This window comes from Megalopta genalis, chromosome 16 (genome assembly GCF_051020955.1).
Source record: "Megalopta genalis isolate 19385.01 chromosome 16, iyMegGena1_principal, whole genome shotgun sequence".
Lineage (NCBI taxonomy): Eukaryota > Metazoa > Arthropoda > Insecta > Hymenoptera > Halictidae > Megalopta > Megalopta genalis.
In genome coordinates, this window is record NC_135028.1 from 4,344,600 (window position 1) to 4,367,526 (window position 22,927).

At 36.6% G+C, this 22,927-nt stretch overlaps 1 protein-coding gene and 1 long non-coding RNA gene across 6 annotated transcripts in view; one reads left to right on the plus strand and one right to left on the minus strand.

Moving 5' to 3' along the window:
* Nucleotides 1-22,927, minus strand: part of KaiR1D (Kainate-type ionotropic glutamate receptor subunit 1D) — an 819,478-nt gene that overhangs the window by 178,577 nt on the left and 617,974 nt on the right. The window lies entirely within an intron of this gene.
* LOC117224661 (uncharacterized) lies at nt 4,705-7,869 on the plus strand. Its single transcript, XR_004491369.2, has 3 exons — nt 4,705-6,801; nt 6,869-6,988; nt 7,066-7,869. It is a non-coding gene; the product is annotated as an uncharacterized LOC117224661 (long non-coding RNA).

The window sequence follows — 22,927 nt, forward strand, 5'->3', positions numbered from 1 at the left end:
ACATGCACGATAATGCGAATCTCCTTATGCGCTCCGTGGAAGTTGGACTGCCGCTCATTGTGGGAATTTTTCATGCGGCCTGTATAATTTACCGGAAAGTCGCTTTTACGCGCGTCGTCCTGCCACACCCTGGCCTTCTTAGAGTGCCCGGTCCCCCCCGCCGCGGCACCCCCGCCTTTCGTCCAATCTCCCGTGGAACAATGAAACGCGTACGTGCTATCAGCAGGGACACCGAGAAGCGGTACATACTAAAGAGTCAGGGCGAGAAGGACCTCGTATAAAGGTGTCGTCGACGTTTCCACGCCGTTGAAACTGTCCGACGTAGAATTCTTCACGATTGTTCGGACTTATGGGAGTGTATCGCGAAGTGGCCGCCCGGTAAGCTAGATTTATTGTTGCGGAATCTCGTCACCGCGGCACCTGCTGACTGAACAAGAGCCGCTCTTTAGTCGAATTTGAGAGCTATTAATACGGCCATTAGGAAGTTTGAATGGAGGCGATAAATCTGACACAGCGGGCGCCTTTCTTCGAAGATGCTCGTCGTTGGACTGCTTATACAGGGTTTCCTAGAAATGTCTCGTAACCCGGAAACGGCAGCTATCTGAGGTCATTTAAAATATCTCGATAGTGTTATAAATGTTATAAACTTAATATTATGTTTCTTTTCTTTTATAGAACTTGATTTTCTAAATTGATTCTAAGGTGCTGTAAGAATTAATGCGTTGCTTTTTAGGTCCGATTTACAAAATCGAGTTGCGCGATAAAGAAATAGCCTTTACATTATGAATGAGGATATAAATAGTATCTCGATCGATTTTTTCTAAACTGAAAATCATGTATGATGTATCTACAATGAGACTTCAAAGCCTGTTTTATCTTTTTTTGACATATTATCGTTCGACTGCTGATCTTTGTGCATTTATAATATATGCAAGTTTTTAAAATGCACGAAAACCTGCACACGGAAGTAAATTATATTCACCATAAAGAATTTTTTAGTAGATATACGAAATTTTTCATTTCTTCGGATATTTAAAAAATAATACTTGCAAATGAGAATTTGCATAAACATCCGAAGTCTAATTGTCATCTCTCATACCTTGTAACTAGTTTTATTATCATCCTAAAATTGCTGTACTAGAATATTATTGAATGTATATGCAGCGTACTTGCGTACACTATCATAATTGCACACAATTGCATCAAGAAAATATTTAACACTTTGCGTACGGAAATCACGTATACATGATTTGAGGATTCAAATGTTTATTTGTAGAACAAAGAGAGACAGAAGAAATTAAATTTCGTTGACCATGGTAGTTATAATCCTTTTCATCTGGAAAATGCCTTGCACCCAGTTTTGATCGTGTTATGCGGTGAGATTCTTTGAAACATATGTAGGATTCTGGGAAAAAAGAGAGAAGCGAGCGCCCCAGGACTAAAACTCGCGTCCTGATATATCGTATCCAATCAGTTTTTGCAATCATCTACAGAAACCTCTTGCTCTTTCCAATTTCCATAGTGATACTACTGTTGATATGGGATCAATTTGATGTCAAGTTCCATTATTGATAGGGTGTCAATTTGACTTCCAGTCACAACTAGCGAGAAAGAGTTAATTTAACAAGTCTCATTATTGATAGGTAGTCAATTTGACATCAGGTCACAATTATTGGTACGAAATCAAATTGACATTAATCACTAGTGATATTAAAACAGCGGTTACCATTTAAAGATTAAATAAATGAGTCGTTCATTTTGAAAGTGGCCTGAGTTCGTTTATTTTAAAATCCAGATATTTAAGTATTTTATGTTTTAATAAAAAAAATATTGGTAACTAGATAGCATGGTAGTGCAATGTTTTTATATTTCTAAGAGTTATTACGATGTAAGGGCTTTGCTGAAATGAAATTGCCCCCGCAATTAGAGGAGATATTTAGGTGGACCACCCTGTATACATAATGATCCATTTAAATCGATCCAGTCAAATATCTTCGAAACTGTCGAGGATACTAAAAAATGTTCCAAACGAAATTTGAATCGTTTTAGGGGGCACGTAATCTGATATTAACGAGATTTTTCTATCTGAACGCGTGGAGGGCATATGGTCAACTTTATTTTTTCAAATGTCTCGTAACCCGGAAATGGCAGCTACCTTAGGTCATTTGAAATAACTTTTTCCTTGGCGAAAATGCAATCCGTGGTTTTGTTTACGTTTTATTAACGAAATACAGTGACCAATGAGACGCGAGCGCGCGAACCGCAAAGTAGCCGAGCGAGCGAGCGGCCGCTGTTTCGATAGTGGGGCGCGACGGCTTCGGTCCACGTTCGAAGCAATGAACAAGTCACGAAGCGTTAAGTTTTCGAACTTTTTTACTACATAACAATGATAATTTTAAGAAGAATGCGGTTCATCCTAATCCAGAATGTTTGAAGAATATTTACTAATTTTTTGGATCCGAAATAATAAGTAGTTTAACCCTTTGCACTCGACGCTATTTTAACTGTAAATATATGATTATTTTTCTAATTTACAATGTTTTTATTTTACATAGCAAAATGCATTTTATGCATATGAAGTTGACTCTTGGAAGTCACACAGCAATTACACTCTTAACAATTTTTAAATCTAAACTTTGTTGATATAAAAATTATCTTAGAACGTGATGTAACAAATTTTAGTGGCGCCTCAGAGTCATCACTCGAGTGCAAAGGGTTAACCATTTCAATATTCTGGTGTGCATCACACCTTATGGGCACCATAAAAAATTTTTATGCGATATGTACAGTGAAGATTAACAATAAGTAACCCCGTTGAAGTACGTAAATGATATTTTAATTTAAATAATTCCGTTCCCGAACAGAATTCACAGAAATCTAATTTAATAATAAATAATCGTGTTAAAGAACATGCAGGATATGTTTGTTTAAGAATTGTAAAGAATATCATTAACAGTAACAAAAGTATCCTCAACTAAATAGATGAGTAACTTTTAACAATATTTTAATGATAATTTATAGTAACTATAATTTATGAATAGTAATTTAGTATAATTATAATTTTTCAATAATAACTTATAATGATTATAATTTAAGAAAAAATGTTGTATGATAAATATTGTTTCGCTACCGATTGCAAAATACTTTTACGAAAGTAATCACTCAAATTAAAAAGAATATATGTGCAACATACTAGACTGCCAAAAATCTCCATCCATGTATTCGTCTTAATTACAACCTTTCTATTTTCAACGATGGTGGACATTTGGGAAGTGGTAAAAATTTATTACAAAACGATACAAAGAAGTTGGCCGGATTTTTGCACTTTCATTGTGATCACTTTGTGTAGAGATAGAGCTGAGAGTGTATAGGGGTCAACTGTACAGTCATAAAGACATTCGATGCTTTTATGACACGTGCGGCGGAAATTCTATTCGACAAGTGGGGCATCGCGTTATGAGGTGATGCAATGAGGGTCGCCACTCGACTAATCTGGAATCTCGCACTCGAACCTGGCAACCAGGTTTATAACGCAGCATGGGATCGATAGTAACATAAATTCAATATTAGGAAATCAAGATAACTAATTAACTATATTGTAATAATGCATGAGAAAAACAAAGGGTTTTGATACACACAAAATTGAAGAATAAAAAATACAAAATGAAAGATTATATCTTCTTCTCATTTTGAAACATTAGCAATTATGGCAACTATGTAAATCGCTTCGCATCTTCGTATTCTTTCATATCTCTCATGAGAGGGGTTCGAAGTGGCTGCCCGAATGATTGTGCGAGTTGGGATGCGTTTACGTATTTCTGACGTTAATCAGTTGTTCGAATGAAATCGGCGTCTGTTATGTAACAGAGTCGAACGCATGAAAATCCAAGAAGCTAATAAACTATTATATCCGTGAATACATTTTTTACGTATATGTAGTCCAACGTAGTCCTTCCAACAACAATATCAACAATATCCATGACGTCTTTATTGTTTTTTTTCATTTTTGTACATGGCATTCTAAAAGTTTAATTATAATATTAAATTATAGCAATTGCAAATTTATTGGTTACTTAATATTTATGGCTACTTGTTTAAATTATAAGATGAGGAAAGTTAGGTGTAAAAAGCTCTAAAACTGTAATTACGACGCAGGGATCTATTTATTACAAACTGCACGACTACAGGAAAATAAGTTACGCAAGGAGAGTGGGGTAGGTGATGCATGCGCCGGGAGTCCCGCACAACGGCATCACGTGTTTACCGGGTGAACATTATAATTCTGAACTACGACCAGACAGAGGTTCTACGTCGCATTACAATCATAACAATCATAATAATGAACATAATGTTCACGCGATAGATGTGTCACGCCGCTGTGCAGGGCTTCCGCGCGTGCGTCGTCCGCCCCCACTCCTTGCCCAATATTATTCCCATGGATACGTTGCTTAGGAGTGGCTTTATTTATTGTTTTGTTCCTCGGAGTTGGATATATTTTTTATTGTAACAGTTTATACTTATATGGCATCTTTTATAATGTACCCGATGATTTCCGTTGCAGTTTACACATTTTGAACATGTCTGTCTAATTTAGTATTTTAGTATCGTATTTATATTTATTGTATTTTAGTATTATCTATTTTAGTATTGTTTATTTTACTTTGTTGGAGACAATTTGCTGTTAAGTGCCTTTGTTCATGTTCCGTCCTGGACGGATCAACACCGAATAATCTGTCAGGTCACTTGAGGGCCTACGGGGTCTAAACTACGACCCCGAGAAAAGGTGCCTGACAGACCAATAAAATAAACCGAACCCTACGGGACAAGGTTCAAATATTTCGGATTTACAACGACGACCCGCTGTAACGACATTTTTTTACCGTTTGCTTTACCGGTTAGAACCGGTAAAGTAAAAAAAGGGAAATAGTTTTATTGCTGTACTTTAGCCGGAGACCCAAGGTGGTCTCCAACTGCCTTCCGTCGACTTGCCCTTTCTTCAAGGCCCTAGAGCAACGTCTTCGGAAGTGGGGGCAGGTTGGGGGTGAAGCCAATCAGGCTCCAAAAATTGGCCGCACAAAATTGACTCCACCCCGAGCAAGTCAACCTGCAACCCAAAATTTGTCGAGACAGTGAGCCTTGTCGGTAACTCTCACGAGAGATGGTCAATCACTCTCACGCACAACTGTAAACCCCTGGACCTTCTTCAAATAAACTGTGTTGCCTTGCGTTTTCAACCTAGTTTAAACCTTTTTTACAAATCAACTTCACCGCCATTAAGTTGACGTTGGAGGCGCAGCATTTGGAGGAGCAACCTTCAATCTGCGCACCGTACGATACATTCGTACGGCCCTAACAGTTCATATTTACGCAAGCGGGATTACGGTTACAATAGTTTCTTGTGTGTCGAAAGGCTTGGCAGCGGGTGCATTGTGATACATGTTATCTATTTTTGGTCTATATCAGGGCTCGGAATTAACCAGCACGCAACACGAGGATCGCGAGAGCTACGCCTCCTGAGCAGTGTATGCATGCAATTTAACCACACACGATTACGCAAGTGCAGGGCGTCTACCGGGTGAACATTGTAATTCTGAACTACGATGGCAACGCGACGCAGAACATTTTACAATGTTCACCCAGTAGATGCTCTGCACATGCGTAGTCATGCGTGATTAAATTGCATGCTCCTGATTATCGTCGCGTCTCGTTCCCCGGTGATCGCTTAACTCGCACACATACACTCGCGATCCTCGTGTTGCATCCTAGTTAATTCCGAGCCCTGGTCTAGGCGATTCTACTTTTATTAGCATATTGAATAATTTTGTAATTTTGTAAATATCTTCGTTATCTTTTTCCGGTTCAAAATCAATAAGAAAATGATGGTAACAATTGTATAGTGTCGTATTTGACTACGACGAGTATTATTTAATGTTCTTATTTAGAGATTTAGTTTACTTAATGCTTCAATTATTTCAGTTGTGTTTATTTCCGGATGTAACCAACCACTTTGTATCTTTTTTCGTTCTTTTTTATTTGTTGATACGAACGATATCCCGTATTTTTTGCTGTAAATGCATTAATTACATTTCAATATACATTAGATGTGATAGTGTATATTTTAATTTGGTTATTTGTGAGTTATTTTATCGTGTAATTGGAACCCTTAGATGTTTCGTCTAATAATGTAAGTAACGGTTCTATAATTTGTGTTACTACGTATAGTAAATTCTCTCCAATTTTCCCTCAGCTTGTAAACAAAAATGGGCAATTTGGGAAGGGGAGGTAGAATTATTCGAAACCCGCGGCTCGTTTTTGTAATCGTCGGTTATCAAAAACAATAAAAACGAACTGCGAGGTTCGAATAATCGTATCTTCCCTTCCCAAATTGTCCATATTGTTTACAAGCTGAGGAACAATTGAAGAGAATTTACTATATATTACTGGCGGTTTGATGATACCGTTTGATTTATTATCAGTAGCTTATGTTCCTTTTAATTCAGAGGGTCTTTCGTAGGCGTTACAAAGTGGTATATCCTGTAGCCATTTGTTGCAGTGTGGTTTACAGATATCGCTATTTTTATCATTTTATTCATTCATTTTTTTTGTTTTCAGATTTACGAAGTTTCATAGGTTTTACTGCATTCCAGTCTTAATTATTTAAATGATCAGAGCATGTTTCTATTCAGTCTATCGTATCGGTTGAACAGGGATTAATCACTTTCCTTTGATTATCTTCTGCAGTTCTGTTAGCTGGTTTCCATTACATGTTGACTTGTCTTGACGTTCAACGATTCTTGCATGGTATAATCATCATTGGTATTCTTGATTTTTAACGGTGCGATGTTGTTTGACGACATAGTGATTTCAGGCGCTGTTCCCTGCGAGATATCTGCGAGTTCCCGCGAGGCCAGGCTATTTATCTTATTATCGGACTGAGATGCGAAGAGCAATTGTAACACACCAACGACACACTCGGTAACAAGAGCAGGTTGTACACAGTGCGACAAATAAATTTCGAGACTCGGACCATAACTCAGCAACTAATAGCGCTATTTATGATTTTAGATCGGCGTTTGAAAGCTGTGACATTCCTCTCTCCGGTAGTATCAATTTTGGTTCAACTGGTTTATAAATAGCAATGTTATAACAGTTCTCTCCAAACAACTTTCTTGTCGATGTTGAAATATGAGCAAAAATCGTAGCGTGTTAATCATTCCAATGAAGTCGTTGAAGCCGTTAGATATGTTCCTAACTTCCTGAAATCAATTGTCACGGGTGACGAAACATGGTGCTTTCAATACGACCCAGAAATCAAGCGTCAAAGTGCGGAATGGAAGTCGAAAGAGTCACCACAAGCCAAAAAAACACGGAAAGTCCTATAAAAAATCAAGACAATGCTCATTAGATTCTTCGATAGCATAGAAATTATCCACAGGGAATTTATTCCAACTGGCCAAACAATAACTGGCGCAGATTATCTTGAAGTTTTGAAGCGTTTGATGACCAGAATCCGACGTATTCAGATCCAGAGACCTGGTGTCTGTTGCACGATGATGCACCGAGTCACACCTCGCTCATTGTTCGTCAATTTTTGACTCGAAATCAAGTCCGCGTGTTGAGAATCATCCACCGTATTCGCCTGATTTGGCCCCATGTGACTTCTCCCTATTCCCAAAATTGAAATTGAAGTTGAAAGGATGTTTTTTTTAATGACATTTCGACCATCAAAATAGCTACGACACGAGCGCTAGAGGCAATTCCACAAAATAAGCTAGCACACGCATTTGAATCACTGTTGAATCACTGTAACAAGCGTATTGAAACTGGAGAAGAATATTTTGAATAAAAAAATCGAAAAATATTCATATATCTTGTTTCAATGATATTTTCCTCGGCCAGTCTCGGAACTTATTTGTCGCACTGTGTAAACACGTCCGCACTGTGCGATGCAATGATTGAGACTGATTAAGAGAGTAGAGAAAAGCAGATCCAGGGGATAATCAGAAAAAAGAATAAATTATTATATTATGTGAAGTTGGCGGACTTAAAATAATGTAAGATTATGTTCGTTTGTTTAGTGACAGAGCATTGACCAAGTGTTTCATAAGTCAATGATTCACCACTGTTTTTCCAGTGGATATGTCATAAGTGTAGTCTCCAATAATTATGAGGTTTGCGTTCGTATTAATTTACCATCTCTCCTAGTGACAGGACATGCGATTTTTAGAGTGGTAGAGTTCGGAGGTGCAGTGACTCCCGTTAATATTCGGACACCTTTTAAAACGCAATAACTCTTTCAAAATTGAACCGAACGACTAGACTAGACGACTTGAATTTTTTTTAGATGATAAAAAGACCAGTCTACTATAACATAATTAGAATGCTTTATTAAATGTTGCTGTTGCTTAGAATGACAATCGAAAATAAAAATAAAAATGCGTTTGTAGATCTCGGTAAGTTGTATGCATGCTGAAAATTTCATCGAAATCGGTTGATCTTGGTATGAGCTGTAATCAATTAAAGATCGCAAAAATCGCAGTCTTGTCCTGATTTTTTACATACTCGACCAATAAGTGTGAGAAATCTACAGTTTTCAAAATCTTTCGACGCTTGTAACTTTGCTTTGTATCTTCACCGATTTCGATGAAATTTTATCGAGATCTAGAAGACGCATTTTTTAAATTTTCGTTATAATTTCAGATAAAGAAAGTTAACAAACGAGAGTTTTATTTTGTATTGTCATTGCAAGTAATAGCTAAATTGTAAAAACGTCATTGTCTAGTATACTAGTCCCTCTGTCATCTAAAAAAATTCAAATCGTTTAGTCCAATTTTAAAAAGTTATTGCGTTTTAAAAAGTGTTCGACTATTAGTGGGGGTCATAATGGCAGTCGACAATAATGAAATGAAATTTTATACGAACTTCGACGAATATTTGTTTCGCATTCAAGTAGGAAGCATTGATAAAACGATTGGGAAAAGAGTTACTTACAGAAATTAAAACACCACCTCCTTTTCAAAAACCAGTTCTCACTTCATTCTTATCGAATCGATCTGTCGTCGTTTGACACGCCGTTCTTGTACGAGATTAATACGTTTTTATTACAATACTAAAAATCATGTATGATATATCTACAATGAGACTTCAAAGCCTGTCTTATCTTTTTTTGACATATTATCGTTCGACTGCTGATCTTTGTGCATTTATAATATATACAAGTTTTTAAAATGCACGAAAACCTGCACACGGAAGAAAATTATATTCACCATAAAGAATTTTTTAGTAGATATACGAAATTTTTCATTTCTTCGGATATTTAAAAAATAATACTTGCAAATGAGAATTTGCATAAACATCCGAAGTCTAATTGTCATCTCTCATACCTTGTAACTAGTTTTATTATCATCCTAAAGTTGCTGTACTAGAATATTATTGAATGTATATGCAGCGTACTTGCGTACACTATCATAATTGCACACAATTACATCAAGAAAATATTTAACACTTTGCATACGGAAATCACGTATACATGATTTGAGGGTTGAAATGTTTATTTGTAGAACAAAGAGAGACAGAAGAAATTAAATTTCGTTGATCATGGTAGTTATAATCCTTTTCATCTGGAAAATGCCTTGCACCCAGTTTTGATCGTGTTATGCGGTGAGATTCTTTGAAACATATGTAGGATTCTGGGAAAAAAGAGAGAAGCGCCCCAGGACTAAAACTCGCGTCCTGATATATCGTATCCAATCAGTTTTTGCAATCATCCACAGAAACCTCTTGCTCTTCCCAATTTCCATAGTGATACTACTGTTGATATGGGATCAATTTGATGTCAAGTTCCATTATTGATAGGGTGTCAATTTGACTTCCAGTCACAACTAGCGAGAAAGAGTTAATATAACAAGTCTCATTATTGATAGGTAGTCAATTTGACATCAGGTCACAATTATTGGTACGAAATCAAATTGACATTAATCACTAGTGATATTAAAACAGCGGTTACCATTTAAAGATTAAATAAATGAGTCGTTCATCTTGAAAGTGGCCTGAGTTCGTTTATTTTAAAATCCAGATATTTAAGTATTTTATGTTTTAATAAAAAAAATATTGGTAACTAGATAACATGGTAGAGCAATGTTTTTATATTTCTAAGGGTTATTACGATCTAAGGGCTTTGCTGAAATGAAATTGCCCCCGCAATTAGAGGAGATATTTAGGTGGACCACCCTGTATACATGATGATCCATTTAAATCGATCCAATCAAATATCTTCGAAACTGTCGAGGATACTAAAAAATGTTCCAAACGAAATTTGAATCGTTTTAGGGGGCACGTAATCTGATATTAACGAGATTCTTCTATCTGAGCGCGTGGAGGGCATATAGTCAACTTTATTTTTTCGAATGGAATCATATATTTTTATAGTAAACTAAGGCATTTATTGCGAGAAATCGTTGGTTTAGAAGATATTTTAATTTTAGTACATTTTAAAGTCTGTGTAAATTTTTACGTTCAAGCTGATGGTCGTATTTTTGAACACTAACTTTAGATAGGTAAGTGCTAACACTATGCATTACTAAACATTCCATTTTTATTCTAGTATTATTGTATATTTACATTAATGTACACCGATATGCTGGCCAGTGGCTTTTAAATTTGCCGACTGCTCCGATTTTCGTTCTTTCTTTCTCTCTTTCTCTCTCTCTCCCTCTTTCTCTCTTTCTCTCTCTCTCTTTCTCTCTTTCTCTCTTTCTCTGTCACTCTCTCTATCTTTCTCTCACGAAATGTCGGCAACTATAAACGCGAGTCGCGAGGTTCGAAGAATCGTATCAGGTTTGCCTTAAGTTGTCCACTTTCGATTCCAAGTTGCGGGATTATTAGGGAGAATTTACTGTATTTCCAAAATATTTACTTGCGTTGGTATGCAAGTACAATTAGGAACGCATTGATCGATTTAAATTTTTGTTAAAACACAAACAAATCTCGTAGAGTTGAAAGTTCCATCGCACTCGCATCCTGGTCTAAAAATCGACAAATCCAACTCCGACCATAAACATCTCCGTGGACGCATTAATGCGGAGTGCATCGGTCTGTTTCTATGAATTTTTTCCAGCTAGACTGCGCGGTGGCATTCCCTTTGAGCCTGTGCAACGATCAGGCGGTTCCGACGGCGCGTTGGCGCCGCTTTAAAAATGCACGTCCACTTTGTAACGCGGCCCTCGTTTAAGCGCGACCTGCGCACCCGGCCACACAGAAGCGTACACGTGTCCGAGGGTGCAGGGTCACCTCGTTGCTTCTTTATTCAGAAGCGGTTTCGCGTGACTTCCGGGCCGACGAATCCTCGGCGAGGCCGGGTCATCGGTGTCGGACCCGGGCGTTAAGCTTCCGGAGACGTTCGAACAGCCTCGATTTTACTGCAGATCGAACGATCTTACGGGGTCACCGAATAGTCGGCCAGACTAAACAATGTATCACGGTTCATCTCGCTTTACGAGCACTCGTAAACCGGGCGTTTCCGGTAAAAAGGGGTGGGTGGAAGTACCCGAGGAATCGTTCAAACCCGCGGAACTTTTACGGAGTGCTCCCGGACACGGACTCTTAATCGAAGTTCGCGGGCCCTGACAGCCGGGCTTATTTCGAGCGAAACCCGGGAACAAGGGGCATAAAGTTTGCATTGGGAATGATAAGGAATCGATAGGACGCCGGATGAGATCGAACCAGTTCCCCGATCGGCCCCGTTTCTCGTCTTTCTTCCCTCTCGGATCCCGGCCTCTCCGCTCCTCAACGTTAACTTAATACCATCATCGAGACTCTATTCTCAAAAGGCTCGAACGGTCCAGCGTAAGCCGAGCAACGTCTCTTATTTCTTTTCCTTCGGCTCCTCCGGCTCTCTCCGCCTCGCCCCACCGTCAGCTCCTCGCCGCGCCGTGCCACTTTACTTGGCTCGTCACCGTTCTAGATGGCTTTCAAGATACCTCCCGAGATAGTAGTCCTCCTGGGAGGATAGGCTGCTCTGCGACCGAAAGATACTGCCGCGGAATCGTTGGCGACAAGCCCAGTCTCTCGGAATTTTTTAATCCTTCGGGACGGGAAGCAGAGACGAGTTCGTACGCGAACGGCAGCAAAAGAAACCAAGGGATGACTGCGATCGACCGAGTGATCCGGCAACCGGCGTAGATCGCCGTCGAAAGAATGAATGAAAGATGGATGGCCAGTGGATACGTCGGTAATCAACGCGTTCGTTACGATGCTCGTTTAATCAGATCCTTGGTTGGATATTGAGATCGATGAATGGATTAATTATTGCATAGCCGACTGCAGCGGATTGATGAGCTTGGTATCTTTTCAGCCACGTTTGTTATTTGATCTCTTGTAGTACTACGATTGCTTTCACAGTTGCGGCAATTAGAATTTTGGAGTTCATAATTTGAGCCGTTTATTTTGAAAGTGGCATAAGTCACTTTGTTTCTAAGTCGATATATTGAAGGGTTTGCGTTTTAACACGTTTAAAAATATGGATGCCAACTTTCGAGAAGATTTACTTGTATTTGTTGTCTCAGGATACTGATATTTTTCTCAGTATAAATAATTTCGTATAAACATTTAAAAATCACCACTTTTCATTACGGTAAAGTGACTTAAGCCACTTTCAAAATAAATAGTTTAGGAAAATGACTGACATGTATTAATTTTGTCCGACGTATTTTACTGAAGTGATGTTTTGAAAGGACAGTGATTTACTAAAATTGTAATTAGTGTTACCATTAACTCGATTTTTTTGAAAAAGTGACTTATGCCACTTCAAAATAAACGGCTCATATAATAATAATAATTTATACCATGAACATATTTAATATAAAGGTTTGATTTAAGTATTTTTTATTTTAATATTCATAAAATACAAAAATAATTAGTACATTTTGAAACATAAGTATAAGTAATTTATATGAAAATACATCGGTTCAATTTCATTTTCGTCATCAATAGGAGCGATTAAATCCTCGGAAATCGTGTTTTGTATAAGAGAGCCTCTACTGTATTTTTAATAACTTCATACATAAAATACAAACACTGAAAATTTTTGTAAAACTAGCAGGTAGAAACTACACAGTTTCCAGGAGAGGACAAGCTACGCATTATATATACTGTGGGGATCAGGACCCCCCCTCCCCCCAAGAACAACACTGGGAATAGAAATTGGCAAAGAGGAGAAGGTTTTGTGCGTGTTTGAGGAAGTCAATCGACTACGATGCGAAGAGGTCATGGGTTCGAGTCCCGTGAGTGGGTTTCCCCTCTTTTTTCCCAAAAATCCTACGTTACTATATGTACCAGGTGTGACAAAAATTAATGTTACGACTATGTCGGATCGAAACTACACCCTTAATTTTGAAAAATATTGTAAGCAAGGTGCCGCAAAATTGACCTCGACTAGTTCCTTTTTTTTACGAACAAAAAGTTGACATTGTGCTTTCTAATCGTCTCGAGGACCTTAATTGATCTTAACAAATTTGGTTCTTGGAGTGGAAAACGATAGTAACAAATAATTTTCAACATCTTCACTTTGAAAAAACTGGCATGGTCAATTTTGCGGCATCTAGTTAATATTATTCTGCACCAAATCGAGGGTGTAGAATCGATCTAGCATAGTCGTGACATTTATTTTCGTTACACTCTGTACAGGGTGCATACCAATTGCATATGTCACGATCACCATAAGAAACAACTTATATACAGCTATAGTAGAGTTGATTACTGCTAAAATCAAAATAACTCGAACAAAAATGAAGTTCTCAAGCTGAAATTTGTACTATGATTTGTGAACGTGATACTGAAGAAAATTATATATGGATTTTGCATTCTGATAATTTTTTCACAAAAAGAACTTCTTTTGTTACTCCAAAGTGAAAGTTGGAAAATTATTTTGTAGGTAATTCAATTTTGTATAAAAAATACTATAGAAAGATATTTTTTTCAAAATTTTATTTGGAAAATTACTAGTATATATTTGATTTTCAGCCAAATGGCTACAAACAGTAATAGAGAAGCGCGGATGGAAAGTCCGTGCATTTCGTCAAACTTGGCAATTTTCAATATGATAAACATGACCTCACATCTAAATGATTACAATGGTGAGGATACATGAAACTTAAAATCCGGAAACATTATCTTAAAGTAGAGATTTCAAGCTTTAATTTAAAAACAAAGTCATCATCCTACGATGATTTTTCGCGGAGTTATCGTCAGTCAAAGGTATCCATTTTGTATACAAAATCTTTTTTAAATTATTCTATAATTTTTTTAAGCAGTATATGTTTTTGCATATGTTGTGCATATAGTCTTTGTATATATTTTGTATATACAGAGCGTCCTAGGTGTCTCATGTTTATCAGTATGTATATTCTATGGCACTAAGTCATTCAGAGTTTTATTGAAAAGTTATAACAAACATACGGAAATACAAGTGGAATAGTAATCGATTTGCTGTTACTGCGAACATTGGCTCAAATAGTCCAGCAATATTTACATTGAGTGTGTTTATGTAAACAGTGATTACTAGCTGAGATCGTCTAAGATTTTTAAAGTAAGTGACGATGTCAAGTAGAAAATATTAGGTCTACCGGAAAGTTCTGTCCGTTTTTTAATTGAAATATAACACAATTTTCATACATTTAATAATATTTATTGTAGAATATACTTTCCATCGTTACTTATGACTTCTTGCCAGCGTGATGGCAACTTGTAAATGCCATTTTTAAGAAATGATTTATTTTTAGAGGCGGAGAACTCAACCAGTGCTTGGTTGATGACATCAGCTTCAGTTTTGAATATTTTTTCCTTGTATGATATTTTGGACATTATAAATCTAAGTATGTATCTAGAACGATCTTTCCAGGCTGCTTGATCATTGAAACGATCATTACTTAATTCCCTGAATGATAACATCGTAAATAAACTGTCTCAGTACCAAACTCCTACAACACTTGAAGACAAGTGTAGCATTTTAATTTATTGTAGTTTCCTTCGACCTGATTCGCTCTCTCTCTCTCTCTCTCTCTCTCTTTCTCACGACATATCGGCAACTATAAAAGCAATTCGGTCTCTTGAAATACACTTTCAATTCCGACTCTGCGACACTCGTACAGAAATTACAGTATTTAGGTCTACCGGAAAGTTCTGTCCATTTTTTAATTGAAATATAACACAATTTTCATACATTTAATAATATTTATTGTAGAATATACTTTCCATCGTTACTTATGACTTCTTGCCAGCGTGCTGGCAACTTGTAAATGCCATTTTTAAAAAATGATTTATTTTTAGAGGCGAAGAACTCAACCAGTGCTTGGTTGACATCAGCTTCAGTTTTGAATTTTTGTTCCTGTAAAAAGTTTTGCAAAGAGAGAAACAAGTGATAATCGGAGGGTGCTAGGTCTGGGGAGTATGGTGGATACGACAGAATTTCCCAGCCTAGCTCTGCAATTTTCCGACGAGTCGCCAAAGCAGCATGTGGTCTGGCATTATCATCGGTAGCCATGTTTTCACGATCGCGTCTCACTTAATAATGACATAAGACATCTTTGTTTCAGTTTATTTAGGAGAGTACATGCGTGTAAATGCAATGATAAAGAGAGATAGTCATATATGTCTCACATCAACATGTGCATATGGATTGAAACTTGAAATGACACTATCGGACAGAACTTTCCGGTAGACCTAATGCATTGATCTATTCGAGCCAGTGCTCGGATACTATTCGAATTTTGTTATAATCGTTTAATAAAGCTCTGAATGATCTATGCTTACACAACATATGATACACTGACAAAGTTTGAACATTACAAATAATTGTTCAGGTCTTGGGAAATTCTTTTGCAGACGTGCTTTCGAAATGTACAGCTGATGTATAGAAAAGGAGGCTTCTTGGCTCTCCGTCCAGGAAATTCTTGGCAGAAAAATCGTCGACGACGAGGAGAGAATTATAAAGTAAAATGTTTTAATATCGTATCATAAAGATCGGAGATCTTTAATAAATGAGAATAATTATTGTCAGAATTGCTAAATTTATCGTGGCAGTAAGAAAGTAAGTGCCGCATAAATTGATATTAAAGACAGTCTGCGGGGCGAAGTATTAACGGCAGCCGGATAGTGAGCGTCGATACCGGGCACTTTTATGGTCACGGCGGAATACGATCGAAGAGATTCCGGAATTATACTGATATCTTCGGCTTCGAATTTGCGAACGTTATGCTTTTATTAAAATTGCGAAGTTCTAGAATGCGATGGAAATCAGATCTTTGAAATTGCGATAGTAATATTTACCTTGCACGGACGACAATGTTGAGTAGTATAGTAGCATCGTGGAATCTCTAGTCACTAGGATGACCACTGAATCGGTAAGGATCTCTCAATCTTCAGAGTAAATACTAATTTACATCTTGAGTCGTGACGAGCGATGCTAATGGCCCCTTAATCCGCGGAGTTAACAGTAATCAAGGCTAGGATTTCAAGCTGAAATACGTTTCTCAAGCTGAAATCTTTTCGAACTGGAGTAGCTGTCGCATATTTCTAAGAACAGGGATAATTTTTCAAAACTATTGTGTTCAGAGAATTTACAAAACAACAATCGTAGTTGTCACGTTTAGAATTTACAAATCTACATTTATTTCTACGTCTTATTTAATACCTTTATTTAATCGCGTCAGTGGGTTAGAATCATAGTGGCCTAAGTCACATTATCCTCGTTGTGAAAAATAAGCAGTCTTATTGTTTACTAATATGTGCATTGCTCACTGACCATGGTAATTTTCAATATATTTGCATGTAGGATAGTGGAGTCGATTACGGTGAATTGATCGAATTACCTTTATATTTATCGAATAAGACGTATTATAAATTTTTTTATCAAAAAGAAAATAAACAAAATTTTTATATTTTTTATTCAAGACACAGCAATTGTTCACCTCGCGGTAAACGGCTCCACTACTCCATTGCATGTGTTAGCATTACTATTTACACTATTTTGAAACTTCGAAACTCATTTCGATGATTTTTTTTTTAAGTCTTGTGTATCAGTGATATAATTTTCCAGTAATTAAATCTAATTTTCGTAAAGTGTACAAATTATTTTCGGAACTTTAAAATATCGTGTCACAAATATGTTGAAAATTTTCTATCGAATTCATTTCTAGCATTCATGATCGAAAATCCCGAAAAACTAATCATCGACTCCGCGGTTAAATTAAACGGTGATATGATTGAAACTAAAAGGTGTCGTTCAAGAATTGATACACGGGACTGCTAAAGTGTTGAAACTGGTATCGACTCGCCGACCATTTGTAACAGAACCGCAATAAACGTCTGAATATTAAACCACGGCATTGATAACTTTTTGCGTATTCACGTTCGCCACTAATAGCCTTTAAATTTTTGAAAATCAGTGATGCGATCCGGTCGCGAGCGAAGTTCAACGAATATTTGACACTGATGTCAATGATCCCTTCGCAAGTACATACGTATGTATAAATGTGGCGTCGCTATAGAGAGCTCGACGCTGTACATACACTCGAACCGTGGAAACTCGGTCGGACAACTTGTCCGGCAATTTGAAATTCATTTTGTTCCGCCGGTAAACTTCCGTGGTTACGGGTGGAAAAGTTATATTCGCCGCTGAATCGAGCGCTCGCAAAATTTCTCTCACTTAAAAACAATCGTTGAAATGTGCAAATTCTCGTTCCGGCCGCGTTTCATATATGTAATATGCGAATAAAAGTGTATATCTTTACGAGCGGGAACCGTGTCTCAATCAATTTTACTTGTTCCGAGTGTCGAAATACGTGTTTCCATTAATGTAATGCGAAATTTCTCGGGGCTGTCGCGATTGCCAGGAAATAGACTGTTTTACGAAATGGAGGACGCCCGTGCCAGAACAACATTTAATCGCGTCCCACTACCGCTTGCCCATGATACTTAAGCTTCCTTTCCCTGTTCGAATGTTTCCAACAATGCCAGGAACTCGACCATACCTATTCCCCGCGAATGCACACCGAGGAACAAAGCGCTCGCCGACAATAAGTTTTACCAGCTATCAGGGAAACGTGTACACAGTAATTACAAAAATGTGTGCTCATCGTTGTCCTGAATGTACAGATTTTATGGAATAGATGCATTAGGTCTTCTATTTTTTCGTCGATATAAATAGGATTACAATTATCAATCCTGTGAGATCTTTGTTAAAATTGTATTGGACAATTCTTGTAAAAAATTATTAATACGTATTGTATTTATGCTCTTATAATATAAAACAACGATGTAAAAATATATTATTTTTGTAAAAAATCACATTTCTCTTCTTTTCAAAGTTCCTGTTTTCGCATACCAATCTTACAGATTAATCGCAAGAAATAAAAGCTTTTATGTGTATTCAGTCACGTATTTATGCTTGAGAAAAATGATACTTTGAAAAATGATAAGGTACCCAAAATATGGAATTGATACCCGAATACGGAACACTGATAATAAGTACAATATTTTCATGAAAAATAATCACGAAGTTTTCTTTATTTATTATAGCTCATTTGTTATCATTTTACATTTAATACAAATTTAAGTGAAAATTTATTTGAAAAAGTAATTGTTTTTGTAAAAAAACATATACGTTTTATTAATTAAATTCTTTGCTTGTAATTACTATCATACTGCTATTGTCACCATTTATCATTATTGTTATTGTTAACGTTATTTCTACATTAAACATTTTTATTGTATCTCCACAGCTATGTAGATCTACGTTCACTGCTCACTGTCTATAAAAACTATATTTTCCACGGAACTACCACATTAGCATTCAAATCTTGCAAACGTCAACTCAAAATAACCCACAATCCGACTCGACGTCCAGATCCTTAGACCATTTCAACCCCCAACATTCCTCGCCAAGTCCCAAACGTTTCCTCTGCTTAACTACCGAATTCCCTATTTCCCGAGGTTTCCTTGTTACGTAAGTACGAAAGAAGATCAGAATTCTACCAGACACGGAACCATCAACATTATTTGAATGAGTTGCACGAACAGAGTTCTAATAAATAAACAAATACAAGATCGTGGAACTAATTATTCTGGAGCGGCCAATTCCTGTATTATTGTGTATGTATCAGCTATTCATTGAGCCGTTTATTTTGAAAGTGGCATAAGTCACTTTGTTTCTAAGTCGATATATTGAAGGGTTTGCGTTTTAACACGTTTAAAAATATGGATGCTAACTTTCGAGAAGATTTACTTGTATTTGTTATCTCAGGATACTGATGTTTTTCTCAGTATAAATAATTTCGTATAAACGTTAAAAAAGTCACCACTTTTCATTACGGTAGAGTGACTTAAGCCACTTTCAAAATAAATACTTTAGAGAAATGACTGACATATATTAATTTTGTCCGACGTATTTTACTGAAGTGATGTTTTGAAAGGACAGTGATTTACTAAAATTGTTGAATAAATTACATATATAATAATTCATACCATGAACATATTTAATATAAAGGTTTGATTTAAGTATCTTTTATTTTAATATTCATAAAATACAAAAATAATTAGTACATTTTGAAACATAAGTATAAGTAATTTATATGAAAATACATCAGTTGAATTTAATTTTCGTCATCAATAGGAGTGATTGAGTCCTCGGAAATCGTGTTTTGTTTCAAATTTTGAAACTCTTCCATTGTGTTGTGACAACATAACAATCAATACATTTACTTCAATGAACACTCATAATAACAAATATCGGGCAAGATCCAAATTAAGGTACCCTCTTATTATTTGTGTGGCATAATATAAGCACAAAATATTCTTTATTTGCGTAAATATTTGCAGTTTATTAATTATCTTAGTTCTCCTTAGATATTCAACAACAAATACCAAACGTGCAATTTGTCACTACGAAAATGGCGACACGACGACGCAGTCCGTGGCCTGAAAATTGTCGTCCCATCGCGTCGCAGATAAAATGATCGTTAAAGTAATAACCCTTCCCACGAGGCATTTAGTTTGCCGAGTGGAATGTTCAAACGATTTCGTAGTTCCGTTTCGATATGACGAGCCGCGCGATGTCTTCTCGAGATGAGCACCGATTTGCGGAAAGTGGCGGGTGTTTACGGCGAAAGGAAGGATTCGTATAAAATAACCAGCCTTAATTATCGGGGATAAAGCTTGGTGGAGAGAGAGAGAGAGAGAGAGAGAGAGAGAGAGAGAGAGAGAGAAAGAGAACACTTTTATATTTAGTACAGTTCTCGTCAGTACTCGAGCGCCCCTTGAAAACAAAACTGCAGGCACTTGGTAACAAACAGAAACACCAGGTAAACTGTCTCGTGCACTTTGGTAAACGATTTATCAACTGTTCTTTGCAAAAGTTATGCAAACCATTTGAAAAAGTTTCGATTCCTGAGAGAGAATCAAACTCAGATTATTGCGCTGTAGAATATACATACATATATTTTGATCAATCGATAGTAACCAGGGGTAAAAGCCAAAGTTGGGCATTTCAAAGAGAAATGTTTATTTAGGATAATTATTCGAATGAATTCTTTTTACTCGGATATTTGATTAGAATAACGATTACTCTTAATAAGTCTGTGACTTATTCGTCATAGATTGTTCTATCTATTTGTTCGAATAATTTATTCAACTAGAGCTTATAAAATTACTCGAATAATAATGCGAATTCACTGTTTTTGTTGTCACGTAATTTTATAAGAGTATATTTATACGAATACATTCAGGAACAGTTTAATTTAAAATACTTACAGAATTATAAAAATGGCGGATGAAAAGTTATTTAGTCATCCATCAATGACCAATGTTTCCAAAAGTAATAAACTCTCCGATGCAGCGACGAAATAAATCGATAAACTATGAAAAAAAACACTTTAAGCTTTATCAGTTTTATTCAGATCGATTATTTTCCGTATGAATTCCTTTACGAATAAATTTGTATTCGTATAAGTTTCGGTCTAAATAAATTTGTATTCGATTGGAAATTTATTCGATAGTGTCGAATAAAATTGTCTTCGTTAGTTTGCATTTAATTTTCTGCCATCTGTACAGAATGCAAGATACTCCACTGTCAAATGTTGACAGAAAAAGGTACGTTTTAACGTTGTTTGTTAAAATGAATATTCCATGATATCATTCTTTTGATATATGTATGTTCGCACACACACACACACACATTATACATTTGTTGAATTCACTCCACAAGAGAGATTATTTCGTAATACACTATCATAACACATTGAGGACGAACGTCTGCATATTTACATTAAATTATTATATTATATGTTGTAGAATGAAAGGTTACTCAAAAGCACTTTATTTAGAGTTACAAATTCTACGCCAGAACATTCGCGTATCCAGTGAAATAAGTGATGGTGGTATATTGCAAAACTACAGAGGTACAGAAATCTGGTGTTGGTGAAAATCCCGAGGTGGCAACCTCACGGTTCGGTGTCTACTCTTGAACTGAACGTCTGGGCCCACCTGGGCCTCTATAGGCAACGGCTCACCCTCGCAAGGGGCCATAAAACTGTTAGGTGGGTCATCGTTGAAATTCCAACACCCTTCCTCAACGATGATGACACTGAAACTAATTTATTTATTAGTCAATCCACACTTCTCGGCCATACATTTTAACTTTATTTTTCCCAATGGTTTTGTAAACATGTCAGCCGACATTTGATCCGTAGGACAGTATCTATAATCCACCATCCCTTGATCCTTTAAATCCTTTATGTAGTGAAACTTTGTGTCTATGTGTTTTGTCCTGTTACTGAATTTATTGTTGTCCACGAGTGTAAGACAACTCTGATTATCTTCATAAATAATCATTTTCTCCTGGATGTTTTCTCCAAAATCTTCCAGCAGTCGATTTAGCCACACTCCTTCCTGTGTCGCCTCAGCTAGAGCAACATACTCCGCCTCTGTCGAAGATAATGCGACACTTGTTTGCTTTCTGCAACTCCAACTTATTGATGCTCCGCAAAATTGGAATAAATACCCACTGTTGGATTTCCTATCGACTTTGTTTTGTGCCCAATCAGCATCTGCAAAACCAATCAATTCCCTTTTGCTATTTCTTTTACCAAGTCTTAATTCATGACCTATTGTCCCTTTCAGGTAACGGACAACTCTTTTCGCTTCCGCCCAATCAACTGTTGTAGGTCGCTTATTATGTTGACTTAAAATTGCAACGCTTGCTGATATATCTGGTCTTGTATTTACAGCTAGATACAATAATGCACCGATCAACTGTTGATATTTGGTATTTTCTGGCATTGGCAATCCGTCATCTCTATATTTTCCATAGCCTTGATTTAATGGTATACTAGAAGGTTTTGCATCTTGTAATCCAAATCTGCATACAATTTTCTTGATGTACTCTTCTTGCTTTATACAGAAAAAACCATCTTCATTTTTTCTGATTTCCATACCTAAATATTGCTTTAATAATCCAAGATCACTAAGCTGAAAATGTTTCTTCAAAAAATCAGCCACTTTATCAATTTCATCTATGTCCTTTGCAGCAATTAAAATATCATCTACATAAATAATGAGATAAATTTGTTTCCCTTCAACAATCTTTATATATAAACACGGATCTGATGAACTTTGTTCAAAACCATATTTCTTTAGTAATTCGTTTATCTTATCATTCCAAACTTTAGCAGCTTGCTTCAAACCATAAATGCCCTTTTTCAATTTGCAAGCGTGATCTTCTTTACCTGGTATGATGTATCCTTCGGGTTGCTGCATGTAAATGGTCTCCTTGAGTGTCCCATTGAGAAATGCTGTTTTCGCATCGAAATGCTTCACGGACATACCTTTCTGACCTGCCAGCGCTAAGAAGGTTCTAAATGTCGTTTGCCTTACTACG